The sequence below is a fragment of the Monodelphis domestica genome, chromosome 1 (assembly GCF_027887165.1).
Source record: "Monodelphis domestica isolate mMonDom1 chromosome 1, mMonDom1.pri, whole genome shotgun sequence".
NCBI lineage: Eukaryota > Metazoa > Chordata > Mammalia > Didelphimorphia > Didelphidae > Monodelphis > Monodelphis domestica.
The window spans coordinates 643,093,814-643,115,188 of NC_077227.1; positions in this window are offsets into that span (position 1 = coordinate 643,093,814).

Below are 21,375 nucleotides of genomic sequence, written 5' to 3' on the forward strand. Positions count from 1 at the left end.
CAAAAATTAATTGGAAATTAAATAATATGACTCTCCAAAATCGACTAGTCAGAGAACAAATCATAGAAACAATTAATAATTTCATTGAAGAAAATGACAATGATGAGACATCCTTTCAAACTTTATGGGATGCAGCCAAAGCAGTACTCAGGGGAAAATTTATATCCTGGAGTTCATATATTAACAAATTAGGGAGGGCAGAGGTCAATGAATTGGACATGCAAATCAAAAAACTTGAAAGCGAACAAATTAAAAACTCCCAGAAGAAAACCAAATTAGAGAACCTAAAAATTAAGGGAGAAATTAATAAAATTGAAAGTGATAGAACTATCGAACTAATAAAAAAGACTAGAAGCTGGTATTTTGAAAAAAAACAAACAAAATAAATGAAATACTGGTCAATCTAATTAAAAAAAGCAAAGAAGAAAACCAAATTGACAATATAATAAACGAAAAGGGAGACCTCACCTCCGATGAAGAGGAAATTAAGGCAATCATTAAAAACTATCTTGCCCAATTATATGGAAATAAATATGCCAATCTAGGTGATATGGATGAATATTTACAAAAATATAAATTGCCTAGACTAACAGAAGAAGAAATAGAATTCTTAAATATATGATTTTTAAAATCTCCTCCATCTTGCTTGGTCTAGCACCCAAAATTGTGCACACCCACACTACACAGGCATGTGCTAGTCAATGGCAAATCAGAAAAAAACTAACTGCCCACCTGGGCTGTCCTAAGTCAAGCTTGAGCCACCATGGGCATGTGTGAGGCTCAGAAAGTGAGGTAGAGAACAGTTTCTGCAGTTTGCACACTTCCTGTGGAGAGGGCTAAGCGCCAGTTCGTTCTAGGAGCTAGAGCAGGGAGGAGGCCCACAGGCAGCTTTCCTTGGGATCAGTCACATGAGTGAAAGGACTAATTCCCTTCCTTGCCTTGGCCTTCCAAGGCCTAAACTCCCTGTGGCTCTTCCAGAAGGTTGAGTTAACCTCTTGCCTTTTCCCCTTCTTTCCTTTTCTCTCTCTCCTTCTTTCTTACTCCTGTTGTAATTAAACTACTATTAAGCTTCATTCTGACTTGAATGTTTCATTTAGGAATTTCATAAGTGAATTCCTTGGCGACCTTAAATTAATATATATCAGTCTTTTAAAGTGATTTCATTATCACAAATAATCCCATATCAGAAAAAGAAATCGAACAGGCCATGAAAGAACTCCCTAAGAAAAAAATCCCCAGGGCCTCATGGATTCACAAGTGAATTCTATCAAACATTCAAAGAACAGGTAATCCCAATACTATAAAAACTATTTGACATAATAAGCAAAGAGGGAGTTCTACCAAATTCCTTTTATGACACAAATATGGTACTGATTGCCAAAGCCAAACAGGTCAAAAAAGGAGAAAGAAAATTATAGACCAATCTCCTTAATGAACATAGATGCAAAAATCTTAAATAGAATACTAGCAAAAAGACTTCAGCAAGTGATCAGGAGGGTTATTCACTATGATTAGGTAGGATTTATACAAGGAATGCAAGAATGTTTCAATATCAGGAAAACCATCCACATAATTGACCATATCAACAAGCAAACCAACAAATATCACATGATTATCTCAATAGATGCAGAAAAAGCCTTTTTCAAAATACAACATCCATTCCTATTGAAAACACCAGAAAGTATAGGAATAGAAGGGTCTTTCCTAAAAATAATAAACAGTATCTATCTAAAACCATCAGCCAACATCATCTGCAATAGGGATAAACTAGAAGCTTTCCCAATAAGATCAGGAGTGAAACAAGGATGCCCATTATCACCGCTATTATTTAACATTCTACTAGAAACACTAGCAGTAGCAATTAGAAAAGAAAAAGAAATTGAAGGTATGAAAATTGGCAATGAAGAGACAAAGCTATCATTCTTTGCAGATGATACTATGGCCTACTAAAAGAATCCTAGAGAATCAACTAAAAAGCTAGTCGAAATAATCAACAACTTTAACAAAGTTGCAGGATACAAAATAAACCCACATAAGTGATCAGCATTTCTATATATCTCCAACATATCTCAGCAGCAGGAATTAGAAAGAAAAATTCATTTCAAAATCACTTTAGAAAATATAAAACACTTAGGAATCTATCTGCCCAGACAAACACAGGAACTATATGAACACAACTATAAAACACTTTCCACACAACTAAAATTAGATCTGAGCAATTGGAAAAACATTAACTGCTCATGTGTAGGACGAGCTAACATGATAAAAATGACCATTCTACCCAAACTTATCTATTTATTTAGTGCCATTCCCATCGAACTTGCAAAAAGCTTTTTTACTGAATTAGAAAAAATCATAACAAAATTCATTTGGAAAAACAAAACATCAAGGATATCCAGGGAAATAATGAAAAAAACAAAACAAAAACAAAAGAAGGTAGCTGTGCAGTACCAGACCTCAAACTATATTATAAAGCAGTGGTTATCAAAACAATTTGGTACTGGCTAAGAGACAGAAAGGAGGATCAGTGGAATAGGCTTAGGGTAAGTGATCGCAGCCAAACAGTCTATGACAAGCCCAAAGATCCCAGCTTTTGGGCCAAAAATCCACTATTTGATGAAAACTGCTAGGAAAATTGGAAAACAATATGGGCGAAGTTAGGTTTAGAATTTTATATCAACATCTCACACGCTACACCAAGATAAACTCAGAATGGGTGAATGACTTGAACATAAATAAGGAAACTATATGTAAATTAGGTGAACACAGAATAGTATATATGTCAGACCTTTCAGAAGGGAAAAATTTTAAAACCAAGCAAGACTTAAAAAGAGTCACAAAATATAAAATAAATAATTTTGACTACATCAAATTTAAAAGTTTTTTTACAAACAAAACCAATGTAACCAAAATCAGAAGGGAAATAACAACCTGGGAAACAATCTTCATAACAAAAACCTCTGACAAAGGTCTAATTACTCAAATTTACAAAGAGCTAAATTAATTGTACAAAAAAATCAACCCATTCTCTAATTGATAAATAGGTAAGGGACATGAATAGGCAATTTTCAGTCAAATAAATCAAAACTATTAATAAGCACATGAAAAAGTGTTCTAAATCTCTTATAATCAGAGAGATGCAAATCAAAACAACTCTGAGGTATCACCTCACACCTAGCAGATTGGCTAACATGACAGCAAAGGAAAGTAATGAATGCTGGAGGGGATGTGGCAAAGACATTAATGCATTGCTGGTGGAGTTGTGAATTGATCCAACCATTCTGGAGGGCAATTTGGAACTATGCCCAAGGGGCACTAAAGGACTGTCTGCCCTTTGATCTAGCCATAGAACTACTGAATCTGTACCCCAAAGAGATAAGGAAAAATACATGTAAAAGAATATTCATAGCTGTGCTCTTTGTTGTGGCAACAAATTGGAAAATGAGGGGATGCTCTTCAATTGGGGAATGGCTGAACAAATTGTGGTATATGTTGGTGATGGAATACTATTGTGCTAAAAGGAATAATAAAGTGGAGGAATTCCATGGAGACTGGAACAACCTCCAGGAAGTGATGCAGAGCGAGAGGAGCAGAACCAGGAGAACATTGTACACAGAGACTGATACATTGTGGTACAATTGAATGTAATGAACAAACCAGAGGGATATAGGAGAAAAAACACTATCCACATTCAGAGGAAAAACTGTGGGAGTAAAAACACTAAAGGAAAGCAACTGCTTAATGACATGGGTCGAGGGGGATATGATTGGGGATGTAGACTCTAAATGAATATCCTAGTGCAAATACCAACAACATGGAAATGGGTTCTGATCAAGGACACATATAATACCCAGTGGAATTGTGCGTCAGCTATGGAAGGGGTGTGGGGAGGACAGGGAGGAATAGAAAATGATTTTTGTAATCAATAAATAATGTTTGAAATTGACCAAATAAAAAAATGTCCAAAAAAAGGGAAAAAAAAGAAAAAAAACTTTAATCACTTTGAGTTTCCATTTAATGTTCTATTATTTTGAGCAACATTTGTTCTATTTCTTTAGGGTTTTAAGTGTTGTCATTATGTAACTATTCATAAGAGGTTCTGATTTTTAATATTTTCTGGTTTTCTTCTGACTTCACATTGGTCATTTGATAATTAGATGATTTAGTTTTCTGTCCTCTTCTTTTAAATGAAGTTAGCTAAAGGTTTATCAACTTTGTGAGTATTTTATGAGGGTTTCTATCCTTCTGCATGCCCCACAGTAGCTCCCTTTCTCTGAAACTATGATGTTATCCATTGGAAGCATAATACTTTATCAGAAGAATGGATCCCTGTGCATCAGCACTTTGTGGTTTATCAGAATTTATCATTGCTACTATTGCTATTCTTCAGTGTGTCTGACTTCCAGCTCATATTGAGTTGAGCTTTCCCCCTTTTCTTTTTACTTGTGATCATCTTTTCCTTTGCCACGTCATCCATTATTCTATAACTCATCTTGCTGAGAAGATATATGTGATTTTTTAAGTCACTATGTGGCCCACAGGGGTCTTTATGTATGATATAGTGGCCCTCATTTCTATTTGAGTTTGACACCAATGGTCTAGGACACTGAGAGGACAGCCAGTATATATCAGAGGCTTCAAACTAGGTCTTCATAGCTTTGAACAAGCTTTCTTTCAATTACGTCCATACTGCCTCTGTAAAGCTAGATATTTATTTATAGTAGTCTCATTATGACTCATCCAATATCATTTTTGATATTGTTATTTAAGATTATTCTTTCTTGTTTTGTGAATTTGAATATTTTATTAGTAAGCATACATTTCCTTTAAATTCTGTGTTTTGCTAAGGTTCTAATCATCTTTCTTTTATTTCTGCGCTTTTAGTTTTATCATTTTTGTGTGTATTTTGTTTCACTTTTATCTATTTCTCCTATAATTTTCAAGATTTCTTCTTTTGTGCTTCTTTTGTATTTCTTAAGGGATTCTAAGTTTTTAATTAAGTACTCAGGTCATCAATTGTCTTTTGATGTGTGCTTTGAAAAAAAAATATTTTTCCCTATTAGTTCAGGTACAGCGGAATCCTAGAAAGTTTGTCTTATTATTCTTATCAATATGGTTGTTAATTGTTTCTGTTGTTATTAATGGTATCACTATTATATCTCTATGTAAAACTGTTCTTTGGTCTGTGTTGCAAGTATTGATTATGATTTTTATTGTGTTTGGGTTTGCAAAGAATCTGTTTAATATTTCTACCCTTTTGACATTTCCAGCATATACAACATTGGAAAAGAATTGACTAAGGTCCCAGCAATGGATTGAATCAGATTTCTGAGAACTAGTACAGCTGAATAGAGAGAGGCTTATCACTCAGTGATGAATGCTTTGGGTATGGCAGTTTATGAAACACGGAAAATATACAAAATGCCCTTAATGTTGTGTGACCTCTTTCCACTTAAAAATATGTAGTACTATACTATGATTTCATATAATCTTAATTTCCAAGTAAATAATTCCCTTTCTCCTATCCAGAGAACCATTCCTTTGAATAGAGATCCTTATCCTGGGAATCTAAAGAATTCTTTTTTTTTTCATTGAGGATTGTAGTTCATTTTACCTTAGTAAAATGCTACAATAATTTCAAGTGTACTAAAGGTCAGAATAAACAGAGTTTGGTGAAGGAATCTAAGTATAACCCAAAAATGTGCTTTAAAAAAAAAAGAAGAAAAAACTGTTGAGAGAAAGGAAAGTCAGAAAAAAAGATAAATCCTTTGCTGGAAGGTGGAAGAGGCAAGGATAACTGACAATAGAATGAGGACAGAATGGTTTATTGCTTATTTTGCTTCTGTTTTCTCCAAGAAGAATGACTGTTACACTGAAAATATCAGGACAAAAATATCTATCTGGGAGTTGATAGCTAAGAAAGGAGAGAGTAAGAGAATACCTAGTTGCTCTTGATGAGTTCAAGTTACCTGGGCCAGATGAATCAAATCCTAATACAATGAAAGAGAACGTCCAGATATGATTGCTTAGATCCAGTCAGTGATATTTGATATACAATCAAAAGATGAGTAGGACCACAAGATTCTCAAAGGGCAAATTTTATCCTAATTTGTAAAAATCTATAGGAGAATTATGAATTCTGTAAACTTTAAATCAGTGGGCTTGAATTCAATTTGAGAATTCTAAAACAGATCTTTGAAGTAATGATTAGTAAACACCTATAAATTGAAGTAATGATTAAAAAGATGATTACTTTCTTAAAGATAGATTCAACAAGAAGAGGTTGTACTATTCTAAACTTGTCAGAATTATTAAAATGGTTATACATATAATTTGCCTAGTTTTTTAGCAAATATTTTGATACAGTATCTCTTACTATTTTTATGAAGCAGATAAAAAAATGTGAATTCTATGTTAACAAAATTATATGGATTACCAACTTGTTTGATGGCTGGACTCCAAGAATAGTTATGAATTGCTTCATGTCAATGTGGTAGTGAACCTCAAGTGGAGTACCCAAGGGATCTGTGCTTAGTCTTGTACTATTTAACTTTTTTTATGAATGATTTGGATAAAGGGATATCTGGCATGCACATCAAATTTTCAGTTAACACAAAATGAAGATGAATAGCTAGCACTTTGGATAATAGAGTCAGGTTCTGAAATAGTCTTGAGAGGCTAGAATATTGGGCTGAGTTTAATATAATGGAATTTAAAAGGCTAAAAATAAAGTCTTTTGCTTAAGTACCAAAAGTCAACTTCACAAGTACATTGTAAGAGAGACAGGTTTAGCCTGAAGTTTGATTGAGAAAGCTCCTGCAATCTTGGGCTTAATTAATTAATGTACAACTTCTAGAAGTAAGGATGAAATGTTCTCAATATACTTTGCCTCCATCAAATCTCATCTGGAGTATTTATTGTGTTGCAGATCTAGGAGTCCTTAAGAAGGGAACTGAAAAACTAGGGAGTGTTCAGAGTTAGGCAACAGCAGGGTAGTGAAGAGATTTGAGGTTTTGTCATTTTAAGATTGACTGAAGGAACTGAGATTGTTTGATTTAGAGAAGAAAAGATTAAATGGTGAGAGGTATAGCTTTCTCCAAGTATTTGTAGAGCTTCCATGTAGAAGAGGGATTTGCCTTATTCTATTTAGCCCCAGAGGGTAGAACCAGGAATAGTTCCAAAAGTTCCAAAGATGCCAGCTTATATCTGATAGTAGGAAAAAACTTCTTAATGATTAGATCTGTCCAAAAGTGGAATGTGCTTCTTCAAAATGTGAAAGTTGCCTTCTCCTATGAAGTCTTCAACTAGAAGACAGATGGTTGCCAGGTATGTTAGAATGAAGATCAAGTATGGATTGGACTAAAGACCATTGAGGTTGCCTTTCAAATGTTAAATTCTGTGATTTTCCTATTCCTCATTCAATGTTCTATGACTTAAAATTTTTTTACTTGTGCTTTCTTTCCATCTAGATAAATCCTATTGCTGGTTTATCTACTTATGTGCTAGGCTTATATGCAGCTTTTAGAAAGCTCTTTTCAACATTGTTTTGTTTTTCAACTTTTTCTTGTATTCTCAGGATCATGTTTCAGACTTATCCCCTCACTATTCTCTCAACCCCCCCCCCCCCCACCAGTTCTCTGGTCCCTTGAAATTCTCTAGATGCTAAATACTCCCAGTCTCTCCTTAAAAATCCTGACGGCCCAACATTTAAATATTTCCTTTTCCCAAATTAAAATTGGAGGGAGTCCCTGCCATAGTCACCCTGGACATAATTCCCTAAGGTTACTTGCACTGTCTGGACCTGGTTCATAGGTGGGCTGAGTGGGCAGGTGTGGGGAATGTGAATAGGAACTCTAGATTTTATTTGTCCAGTATTATTTCCTAAGATATTTACCTGGAATTTTTGCTTCTTATCTTAAGAACTGAGCTTTAATCCTCATAAATTGGGAACATTCTGAGTTCATTAGGTTAGCGAAGCATGTGGAGAGAACATTTCCATTTTGCCAATGTCCCAGCATTCACTTTTACTTGAATGTTAATTTCTTTAGCTGGTTATCTGAGCTATGTATGTGTCTTCCAATATTTATGGTGGGGGAACATTTTAGGTGTGAGAATACAGTGAACCAAGGGGAGAAATGTAAGAAAGGATTTAAAGCCTCAGTAAGGGGAAAGGGGGGGCATTTTCTCCAAGCCTTTTATTTTTCCCCTTTTCAGGTCAATAAGCATTTATTAGGCATTTAACAATGTACCAGGTACTAGGCTCTTCTTTTCTCTTCTCTCTCCTTTCTCCTCCCTTCCTTCTCTGCCCTTTATTTGTCCTCCTCACTTTTCATTTTCTCCTCCTTTCCCTTCCTCTTTCTCCTCTTTTTTCTCTTTTCCCTCTTCTCTCTCTCTCTCCTCCTCCTCTTCTTTTCCTTCCTCCTCTTCCTCCTCCCTTCCCTCCTCTTCACAGGGAAGCACAGTTGGCTATCTGAATCACACTCATTGTCTGTCACTGTTGTAACAGACATGCTCTATTCATAGCTGTTCCCTTTTTCCTTTTCAAAAGGAGTCCAATGGCCCTGCTCTGTTTGTTGTCACAAATGAGCTGCCCAGAGTAGGAATGTTTCCCAGACAGGAGGTGAGGAGGTCAGTCTGGACTTCTGGACATTTGCAGTGTTTAGCTTGCAGGCATGTCACGTGAAAAGGGGTGGTGGTGGTGGTGTGATCCACTGAGTATGGATGGCAGTTTGTATATCTGTGGCAGAGCATAACGTCGATCATGAGATTAACTGCCAGGTCATCTGCTGTAAAATCCATTATGAAAAACACCCAGAAACTGACGCCGGGCTTCCAATCCTCTTTTTACTAAATTGGAGAAATTAGAAGGTTTTGTTCATATACATACATTCATACATACATACATTCATATATGCACATATAAGGGAAAAAGTGTTTTCAATAATGTCTTCTATAAAGTGCTTGTTGAATAAATTTGTCACTGAAACTCCAATTCCGCATTACCACACTCCAAGATGTGCTATTACAAATGAAAACACATCTTTAGAAAGTTCACAACAGTCTGAAGTAGATGAGCTATTGAGATGCAATAGCAAATCTCCCTTTCTGTGGATTAGTCAAACAGTGATTGTAGTCCAATATGTAAACACAGTCTAACTGTATTGTCAGGGTAAAATGATTCCTAATGTGCTACTAGGAGAACAGGTTAGCATTACCTAAGACTATGAATAATGACAGAAATTACTTTTAAAAAATCTTTGCTTGGGCATATGGTCATGGAATTCAAAGGCAAATAGAAAATCATAAAATCAGTCCATTGCAAAACTACTATACCTCTTGGTATTTTTTTTTAAACCTCAGTAAGTATCAAGATACAATTTGTCAGAAAATGAAGCTGAGTAGTTTTTAAAGTACCTTTAAAGGCAGCTTTTATCAATAGAAGACCTAACAAAGCCACATCCCTGAACTAACAAGATCAAACCAGGAGTGAGTTGGTTTTATTTCCAAGATACTGAGATTGTTTGGGGATCTGGGAGGGCTTTTGTTTATTTTGGCCCATTTTTGTAGATTTTCAAATGACAGATAAAGTGGAAAAGAATGCTGGGTCTAGAGTAAGGGGACCTAGGTTCAAATCTCATTTCTGCTTGTTGTTATCTCTGTTAATTTAATTTTCTTAAGCTCTTTAGCCTCAGTTTTTCTATCTGTAAAATTGGAAGGCAGGGGGGCAGTGTATTAGATGATGACCTCTGATGTCCCTTCAGCTCAAAATCTGTGAAATTACCTTTCACATTGCTTCCCTCTGATAATAGTACCATTTTTATAGTAAGTGTCCCGTGTTCCTATTTGGGCTTAAAGTATTATAAAGACAGAGCTTGGGCAAAAGGCAGAACAGAAAAAAGTAAAGAAGGGTTATTGAAATAGAGTCACAGGAAAGCTGGCATTTTGGATTTCCTTCTTCCAAATGTGGCTTCCTTTTATTTCATGTCAAACTATCAGCTATGTTGAAGACTAAGTATCCTGGAACCTTAATGATGCACAAAGTAGGCTTAGTAAAGAGAGGGATATGGAGGAAACTCAAAGTTTAAACCAATGATTTTTTCATGCATTGCCATGGTACCTTACCTCCAGTTCAGGAATACACATCCATATAAGGTACATAATTACACATTCTCTGCGGTGGCCAAGTGCTGTGTCAAGCAGATTGCTAAGACTGGAGGATGAATACATCACCATTGTCCTTTAATTCCCCCCCCCCATTTTTTTGCATTTGCATAAAACAATTACCCCCATGGACAGTGGCTTCAGAGTTGTCTAGACAACATGCTTCAGATGGTATTGATGACCTCAGACACACCAGGCTAGCTCTAAATTAGCAATGAGCTGGGCTGGAGGGAGTATTATAGTAGTTATAAACCATAAGAAGGTATTTAAATAGATAGATAAGACACATGCAAATCTTTTCATTGCCATGACAACCATCTTGATATAGGTTTTCCATATGTAGCAAGAAGGGCAGAGCAAAAGGTACTGAAAAATAGTGAGAACCTGTAATGATAATGAACCCTGACAGTGTATTAGTCTAGATCTTGGTCACTTATTAACTCTTAATAGAATACAAACTTCTATAGTAATACTCTGTTCATTGGGTCAGGGAGTAATTACTTCTAAACCTCAGCTATAAGTTTCTCTACTATATGGTTATATCTAATGGAACAATTCTTCTCAAATAGCTTTGATTGATAAAAAGAAAAAAGGAAAGAAAAAAAGTTAGCTATTACATAAAAATTGCATAGCAGCCCAAAAGAAGCCTTCCAGCAAGAGCTCACCCGGCATTGAAATATATAATTTGCAGGCAGAATTCCAATCTTGCCTATTTTTATTGGTCTGAGACTCAGCCTCTATGCAAATTCTCAAACAATAATCACATAAGAAAGGATGCTTAATTTCAAAATATAGCAGTGTTCCATCTTCCATGTGTCATTTATCTCTTTCACTCCATTTTCTCTTTTCTTCTAGGGTTCTTCATTTCTTCTTAGTGCTAAAATAGCTGTATCAGGGCCAGCTTTAGGCACTAGGTATCTTCCTGTGGCCTGGGAGGGTATCCCTCCAGCAATGTTTTTTTTCAAAATAGATCCATGGAGAGTAAGGCTGTGGTGCTAGGTCCTGAAGGCATCTTAGCCAGGCCTGGTGTTTCTTCTTTCTGTTTGTCTCTGGTTCATTTTGTGAAATGCTCAAGGGTGTCTGATAGAGGCTGGAGAACACAAATGCACCACTGGCTTGGTGCGGCATTTTACTCTGTGGATCAGAGGCATCCGCAGCCACCAGGCTCTTTTGAAATATAAATGGCAATTCTATCCATGACTTTCAAGGCTGAAACTGGTCCCATCATCATTGCAGAGCCATTAAAATTCTCCAGTAATATCTCAGTAGGTACAATCAATGTATGGATTAATTTCGACATAAACTGGCATTTTGACACATGAGGGAAGATTGACTAAAACAAGTTGATTTAGTAATTAAAGTGGAGACAAATAATTCCCTTAAACTTCAATATATTTAATATGGGACTTGTCTCTGACAGTCCAGGAACTGCAGCTCTTTTAAGATGTCGACTTTCACTGTGCTCATTCTAGCATGAAACCATCAAAGACAGGGATGCCCTTTACTATCATAAAGTAACCTAAATGCTAACCTGATCGCAGCCCCTATAAACAAAGAAGGACATGGTGTAGTTGTTAAATGATAATTCTTTAATCATCTTTAAGGTAGCAGCCAATAAGAGGCTGGCGTTGATTTTTAACATGATAAGAAATGGGTAAGCAGTAGCACTCCAAATGGAGCACAATTTCAGACCATGCCCGTCAAACTCTACCTATCTTTGTGAACACATCTCAACTTTATAGAAATGGAAACCTAGCTGCAGCCCTGGAAAACTGTTAGTATTAACACTCTAGGGCATCCTCCTGTACACAGAAGTCTCAATATCTTATCCAGAATACGTGTTCTGTCTGACAAATTTAGGGGTGTTATTTTGCCTTCCAGATCCTCAGATGTTCCTTTGACATCTGGGAGTTTTAATTATCAGCCTCTCTGTGTATTTAAAGCAAAGAAAACTTTGTCTGATCAGCCTGATGCTGGGGAAGCATCCTTATTTATCAAGACTGTATCTTCCCCCCCTACCCCCATCACATTAATTGGTACCAAGTTTTTGATTTATCCTAAAAGAACACATTACCCAGTGGATTTGGAGGAGTTAAAGGGAATCTACAGGGTGACTTTAATCTTTATGTCTTTATATACTTGAGGGCATTTTACTGCACCTCTGCACTCCTTTCACTACACAATCATTTTCTACTTTAGAAATGTAGCCATTTGGATCAATAGTTACAGTACAATATATTGTACTTCTGATGGAAGCCTCACAGGACAGTTAAGAGCCTCTGTAGTAATTTCGCCAAATGCTTGGTTACACTCTGAAATCTATTTGAAAAAATAAAGTTAGCACAACATACACAGAGCCAAATTTACTAGAGATCTAATGAAATTTTACTTACTCCACTTATGTTTATTAAAATTAAATTAGGAAAAATGGAGTGCAAAGGAACGTGTTCCTGCTTGAAAAATGGAAGATTTTTTTTTTTTGGTGGTACTCTAAAAGTGCTACGCACTGGAAGTAGCTGCCTTCCGTTGCAATATTTCCAATACTACTAAACATGATGATTTGGATTTGGGGGGTATTTCTAGCTGTTGTGATGACTGTGCACTTCTAATGTTAGAAGGAAAAAAGGAAGGAAAACATCCTTAAGATGCCCACAGATGTTTCCAGAAGACTGAGTAGGAAAGGATCTAAAAATCTGTGTCTCTTAAAGCGTTAACAAATTTAGCCAGCAAGTTGAGGATTTTACAGTAAATTCTTTATCTATAAACAAACTGGGTTATCACAGCTGTTTATTGTACTGCTAGCCCTGATCCTAACCTTTATGTCTTTATTGCTTACATACCATTCCCTTGTTTATATGTCTGTACCATTCTGTGCCCTTGAACTTGGCCCCTCTGTGCCCTGACCTCTGCAAGCTAGCTCACTCACTCTGCTCACGTCTGCAATCAGTAAATCTGAGACAGGGGCTGGCTGATAGCCGAGCTGCAGCAGGGCAATTAACACAGAACTAAAGTGTCATTCATGGCATGGCTAGGAGAGTGGCAGACCACAGATGACAGTTCTCAGCTCTGAAGCTGTGACATCCAGGCCAGACTGAGGATTATAGGGAACAAGGAAAAAAAGGAAAGGGGGAGGGGGGGCAAAGTGGAGGAGAGATAGAGTTCTCCAAAGAAAAGGGCTGAGTGGCTTCTCTTTGAAGAATTGTTTATTCTTGATATAAGATTCCAGCTGTCTGACCAGTTAATTGGGTGAATACCTAGAGCAAAACATTCTTCACTTTAAGTGAAATATGTAAAATGGGCATCTTTCTTCATTGTGGAAGGATAGTGCTTTAAAAGGTACAAATTAAAAAGCCCAGGAAACTTTCAATTCCTTTACTTTGAGAGGAAGAGGAGGAGGAGGAGAAGAAGAAGGAAGAAGAAGAAGAAGAAGGAAGAAGAAGAAGAAGAAGAAGAAGAAGAAGAAGAAGAAGAAAATGAAGAAGAAAAAGAAGAAGAAGAAGAAGAAGAAGAAGAAGAAGAAGAAGAAGAAGAAGAAGAAGAAGAAGAAGAAGAAGAAGAAGAAGAAGAAGAAGAAGAAGAAGAAGAAGAAGAAGAAGAAGAAGAAGAAGAAGAAGAAGAAGAAGAAGAAGAAGAAGAAGGAAGGAGGAGATAAAGAGGAGCAGGAAGAAGAGGAGGAGGAGGAGGAAAGATAGAGAGGGAAAGGGGTGAGAGGAAGGGAGATAGGAAGAGAGATTGAGAGAAACTCTCATATTAAATGCTTAAATTTAATATTAAAACATTTCCCCTATAACCACATATGGACTCCTACTCTGATATCTTAATTAAATTGGGGTTGAATAAAACAGAAAGTCAAGGGCTTGTTAGATGTTCCTACTCTCCACTTTCTCTTTCCTTCCCTTCCCACAGCCTCATCTCCAACTCTTTAGGTCATGCTTGGCTTTCCTAGAAACATTAAGAGACTCAATTCATCTATGGGATAAATAGAAATGCACAGGACCACCAGAGATGTGAGGCCACGGATAGCACCCAGACCACCAGGGGGCAGCAGGGATCCTAACCATGCTGCTCACTCAAAGCACATCAGGATGGTCCTTGAAGCCTGGAAGAAGTTCTCATAAGAGAGGGTGGTCTGATAGAACTTTTTTCTCTTATCTCCACTTCCACATAGTTGCAAGTTTATGGATGGATTTTTCCATCTTACTGATCAAATACTTCTATTGACTGTCTAGAGTGATTTAAAAAAGGGAATGAGGAAGAGGAAAAAATAGTGTGGGAATAAAAATAAAAGAAATTTTGCTCAGGGATTCTACCGCTTTTAGTTTATTGAGGAGAGACAAATTAGGGGCTTGGAAAAGGACCTGTGGAAGAATGGGGGAAAAGTCTTGAGTTCTGTGTCAGAGACAGTAAGGTACAATGGAGATAAGGGATTGGAACCAAATCTCTGCTTCCTACTACTACCAGTGTGACCTTGGCAAGTCATGTATTTATTTTCTCTTTTTCTTATCTGTAAAATGAGGGGTTGAACTAGGTAGCTACAAAATCTCTGGTCCCATAACCTGGATTAGAGTGCTGTCTCAGCCAGTGACTACCTGTGTGACAATTATCTAAACCATTTCCAACAAAAGGAGAAGTTTGGATTATAGTTAAATCCCAATTAATGTAAATAGTGAATCTCCTGAAGTGTTTCATGGATTCCATTTCGCACTATTTGAAGTCATAAATTTATTAAAATATATTCATTAGTTCTAGTCCAGTGGAAATATACAGTATGAATTCAAAGAATGTGACTAGTTCAGGGGGTTTATTATCCAAACTAATCAGGACCTATGATGCCTGACTCAAGAGCACCTACAATGTAACCCATTAAATATATTCATATTAAGCCAAGACCAATTCGGTACTAATAGTACATGTAATTATGTAATCCTTTTTGCAAATTTACTGTGCACCCCCATCAAAAATTGCTCCATCCTTAAAATGAGGATATGGAGCCTTCTTATTGAATCAGAAAATGTGGGAACTCCTACCAACAGAGATCTATGATCTAGAAAGTCTGGAAGTTGCCAGGGTAATGTAGAATATAAGTAATTACTCTTATGATTATGTAGCTAATATCAGTCATGATTTTGATTTCTCAAATCTAAATGTAATGCCGTCTTCACTATTCCATATCTGTTCTATGAAAGTTGTAGCAATGATAAAATCACAGCTGAGGAAGAAGAACCCAGAACACTTGGCATATTAGAAAGAGTACAGGTTCAAGGGTCAGAGGAACCAGATTGAAATCCTGCCTCTACCTCTTATTCTCTGTGTACCCTTGCAAAAGTTACTCAATCTCTTGGGGCCTTAGTTTCTTCAATTGTAAAATGAAGGTATTGTTCCAGTTCATTTCTAAAATTCTTTCGAGTTCCAGGTCCCTGATATTACAAATACAATCAAAGAATTCTTTTTAAAATAGGGAAAAAAAGTGTTCATGATTCAGAAGGAATCATGACCATTCTGCTAGCAAAAACAACTTTTCAACACTAGGAAGGGGGCAGCTAGGTGGCTCAGTGGATTAAGCATCAGGCCTAGAGACATAAGGTCTTGGGTTCAAATATGAATTCAGACACTTCCTAGGTATGTGATGCTGGATGATTCACTAAACCCTCTTTGTCTAAACCTCACTGCTCTTTTGCTTTGGAGCAATATTGATTCTAAGGCAGAAAGTAAGGGCTTGGGGAAAAAAATCTACAAGAACTGGTTTTTGTGGGACATTCTAAAAATGAGAGTATTAGTGCTTTTTGTTCATTGAGGAGCTGAGACATGGCTTGGTATCAGAAAGTCCTAATAACAGAATCAGAATTGAGAGGGAGCTCGGTTGTCTTCTAAATTGTATTTGAATAAAGCATCCTTCACTAACGTAAGTGACAGGTGGCCATCCATGGAGTTTAAAGCAAACCCCCTTATGTATCACTGGGCTATGAGTCACTGGTGTTTAACCCTCTGGGGAACACACTAGAATGAGAGCTTGACTCAAAAACAGTAGCAAGATACCCTAACCCCTCTGAGGTTCCCCAATAGCCCTGAGCAAGGGAGGCAGCCAGTATCTTTGCTCTGAGGTTATGATTTGTCAGTATGATTGTGAGCAAGAATAAGGACTTGAATTTCTAAAACAGCTATACTTCTGCAAAGAAAATAATGTGCATTTAAAAATCCTCAGAGACTCCCACCCCATTTTATTTCATCTAAACAAAGTCTTTCTTTTCCTTTTTTAAACCTTTGCTTTCCATCTTAGAATCAATGCAGTATATTGGTTCCAAGGTAGAAGAGCTGTAAGGGCTAGGCAATGGGGGTTAAGTGTCTTGCCCAGGGTCACACAGCTAGGAAGTGTCTGAGGCCAAATTTGAACCCAGAACCTCCAGTCTGATTCTGGTTCTCAACACAGTGTACTTATTTCAGAATAAGGCTAAGATTGAAGTAGAATCAGTCTGGTGACAGAGTTAACTGCCCTGATTGTTTACTCTGCCTAAAATGCATCACCTTTTCTATTGGTAGAATAACCAGCTCTTATATAAAAGACTCAGTTTGCAAATAGATAGGCCGATCTTAAGAAGAACTCTATTCAAACATAGTGAAACATTTGAGCCCCTCAAAATCAGGAGCAGTACTTAGACAATGAGGGTAAACTCTTAACTTTTTCTTCTTTTCTGACATTACCAAGCCAAATTCTCAAAGCCTGAACGACTCAGAAAACTCCCTAACAGATTTCATTTTATTATTCATGTTGTTTGGTATTTAACATTCTTCAGAATCTGACTCCAACTCACCTTTCTAGCTTTATTTCACATTACTCCCTTTCATGAACTTCCCATTATAGCAAAAAAGGATCTACTTGTTAGCCTCTGACCTAGACATTCTATTTTATACCTCCATGTTTCTGCATTATATTCCTTGGGGCCAGCATGTGCTATCTGCTTGGCTGCTTCTAACCTTAACCCTAATACTAACTCTTTTAGAATCCTTAGCTTCATTAAGGTTCAGCTCATGAGCCATTTCCTATATGTCTTCCTTTTCCTCTAGTTATTAGGGTTTTCTCTCTCTCACTTCAATATTATGTTCCTATTCCACATCGTATACTCTTGGTAGAATATAAGATCTTTGATGGAGGGAAATATTTTTCTTTTGTCTTTGCATTACTAGTGCCTATACATATAATATATATTTAATAAATGTTTGGTGATTGGATTTGTTTATTCAGAGAAGCAGATAACCATATTTATATCATTCCCATTTGGCCCTCTGATAGAGTAGTAAAGAAGGCTTGGGTCTGGATTATGTCTTCTGCACTAACATGTGAGCCTGGTGGGCAAGTTGTTTAACCTTTCTAAGATATGATTTTGTCATATGTAAAATGGGGATGATGTACTAAACAGTTTGCTACCCACAAGGTGGTAAAAAAAAATCCAGCACTGTAAGCCTTGAAGTGCCATAATATATAGGAATACATAAATGAACACCATCATCATCATCTTATCTTTTTAATTTCTCTTCTGCTTCTTACCAATTTAGGGAAGGTTGATTGGGACATTTGAAGGAGTTTTCTGCACTCATAAAGACCCACAGGAGATTCTTTATTTATATCTTGTGTATTTATTTCATTATCTGTGAAAGTGTGAAATGTGCCTTCTTTCTTCCTTGCTCCCTCCCTGCCTTACTGACTACTTGGATCACTTATTCTAGCCAAGTGACCCTGGGCAAATCATTTAATCTTAGTGAGTTTCATTTTCCTCATCTAAGAACAGTATAGTCAACCCTTCCTATAGGAAGGCTTTTCTGATTCCCACCTCTTTTCCTCTTAAACTGAATTTGCATTGCTTTAAAAAAATTAATTAATTAGACTATTTAGAATATTTTTCCATGGTTATAAGAATTATACTTTCCCTAACACTCCCCCCACCCCCTCTTGTAATCAACACACAATTCCACTGGGTTTTATATGTGTCCTTGATGCATTCCTTTTTATTTACTTAAATGTATCAATTATATTTCAGTAGAGTACAAGCTCCTTGAAGTCAGTAACTATTTCATTTTTTTGTCAATGTATCCCTAATTCTCTGTCTACTGTAATTACTTAACTAATTCTTGTGGAAATGAAATGAGCTTGTAAAATTGGGATAATAACATTTCTGCCTATCTCACAGGGTTGTTTGTTTTAAAAATACTAAATCTTAAAATACTGTTTAAATGTTTTCTAATATTATTGATAAAAATAACACTGTCTGTTAATCAGTGACAATCCACTTTCCATTAAGTTGCCTGCAATCCAAATTTATCTTTGCTAGATAAAGTATTTTAGATTTTAAAGCACACATGCTGCAGATATTAAAGACATTAAATATTATTGGTAAGGATTTTTCTTAGCACTCTTGCAAAAAACAGCATTTTAGTGCTAAATTATAATGAAGATTTAAAAAGGTTGGGGTGTGGATTTTGTGGATTTTATGGGCAAAAAGAGGAGGCTTCATTCATATGGAATTGGGAGTTATGTACAGAAGTCCCAGAGTCGAGAATAACTTATTTCAGGCTTTTATGGTGTATTTGGTTTATTGTTTAAAGCATTGAACAGAGTACCACAAGAAAGTTTGGATTTAAGTTATTTTACTTCCATGTACTCAATCTACCCATCCAGCCCAAATTTTGCCATGTTTTATATGCCCTGCTATGTCCCTACTATACAAGTTATCTCTTCCCATTAAATCCTTGTAAAAAGACTGACTTAGTTTTGTATTTGGATCCCCAAACTCAAGCACACTGCCTGCCCTAGTAGCCATCTAATACATACTTTTTCATTCATTTATTTCTATGACTTGGGAAAAGTCACAACCTCTGATGAACCCCCATCTGTAATACTGGGACTATGATACTTATCCTGGCTATATTTTATAGTTAGCATACGATTCAAATTAGATAATATGTACAAAAATAGATAGGCTCATTCACCTAGAACTGGAAAGGACATTTAAATCCATCGAGTCCAGCCCTTTTATTTTACTAGTGGGTGATCTAAGGCCTAATGCCAGATGGGTAGTAGTAGTAAATGTGCATGAAATTTGAATGTAAGTCTTCTGACTCCAGGATCATTGTTCTTTCTCCTTTTTTACTATACAACACAATATATTGATTAAGAAATTCTTTTAGCCAAATTATCAACTCAGCTATAGTAGCATCTACAAATAACAACCATGGTTTAAATGCTTATTCCTGATAGTCAAGGGACACACAGATACACAGGGAAAGAATTGTAACTAGGACTCAACGATCTTTTGCAACCAAAAGGAGGAATAGATTCTTCAGCTATATAGTAGAGGGCCTAATTTCAATAGAATAATCATTAAAATCCTCTATTTAATCCAAAATGTTGTTTATGAATCATGCAAACCACCTTCCTGCATTAACAAGGGTATTTTAAATGGTGTCAGGCTGACCAAGTGTCCCATATTTAATACCCTGGTTAAATTACTTTTGTCCTCAATCTTTAACTTTATTTATCCTTTACATATGGCCTCTTGACATCTAGCCAATCATGAGTCATGTGGAATGAATGAAATCGTAACCACAATTTGGATGGAACATTTTGTAGGATGGATGCAGTTGAAAAACATAAGCGCACCCTATGTATTCTTTCCGAGAGTTTTATTTTCTATGGTGTAGACATATTTTCAACAAGATGTAGAGTGTGAAATATTTGAGTCTTTTAGGAAAAGACACATGGGATTCAGATACTTGCATTAGAAATCCAACCAGTGCAATTAACACTTTCAAACCTCTATTTTCTCATCTCTGCTATGATGTTGTTCACCAATTTCTCATTCTTTCCTTTGACAAAATTCTTTCCTCTAAACTGCTTCAGGATCCTCTCATTGGTTTCTATTGTCCTATTGTATAAAATAGTTGTTCTTAGAGATTTTAAAAAGACCAGATTCGGTCCTAAAGACAGCCCAATATCCTATTGTCATGCCATTTAGATTCTTCTATTAGAGTGGGATGAATTTGGAGCCTGGAGAAAGACTTATATTTGTGTTTCTGAAAACTAACCTGCTTCAACCCAACATAAAATGTTACTCTTTTTTTTATTCATTTACTCTCCCTCACCTTTTCCTGTCCTCATACTTGCATATTTCCTTGTGATTTGAAAAGAACCAGCAGTTGGCCTTCTAGTCATCATTCGTTATCTTAACTCTCTCACATTTCTGCTCCCCAAACTAATGATACAGAGCCTTTTAATCTCTCTGTAGAAACCTAACAAATTTTCTTAACTGTTTTCTTGCAGTCTTCAGATTTGTTTTTCTATTTCTTATGTCTAATTTGAAAGCTAAAGTTTTCTAAACCAAAGGAAGACAACATTCAAGGTAACTATCCAATTATCCATTTACTGAGTTGCCATTATCTTCTTTTAATGTATAACAAAGACCTCTTATTTCTCACATCATCCTTTATTTCTTACTTAATACAACCTATGATCCTATTTATTTTTATTTTTTAAATCTTCTACTGCATGTCGAGTCAACATATTCTTTGAGCTGTCAACAGTGACGTCTCAATCTCTTTCTTGAGAGGCTCTGGGTAATTCAGAAACCATTAGTGTACTGCATATGAGTGGTCTGAATTGCTCCTTCCACTGTGCCTTACCTTGAACTTGCTACATTGAATTCCATTCACCATTGTGATGCTCGATTACTTAGCTGTCTTTGGTCTTTCTGGAGTTCTTTCCATTTCCTAGGCTTGACTACAACTGTGCTTAGTATCTGAATAATTATATGGTTTTGATAAATTTGCTGACCTTCCATTCACCCCATCCTTCAGGTTGTTAATAAACTTATAGAACACAAGCTCCACTACTGATCTTTGGGTCATCAACTAATTTTCAAGCTGAAAACTGGTGATTTTTCTTGGTTTCCCTTTGCCTAACCAGTTTAAAATCCAATTGTGATAGGACTTAGTGGCTTTGTCTATGGGATACCCAAAGAGCCAGGTAAAAAATCTTACAATTTTGTAGAACAGTATGCAAAGCATTTGTTTGGTGTTATGGAAACACAGTCTATGTTTTACCCTGTAATTACCAACTTTCCACTGCCTCCTCTGAATCACAGTCACAGCTTTGTAGAAGTCAAAATTAATTAATTCCTACTTGTTTCCTTTTTCTTTTAAAAACCTTTCAAATGATTATTAACA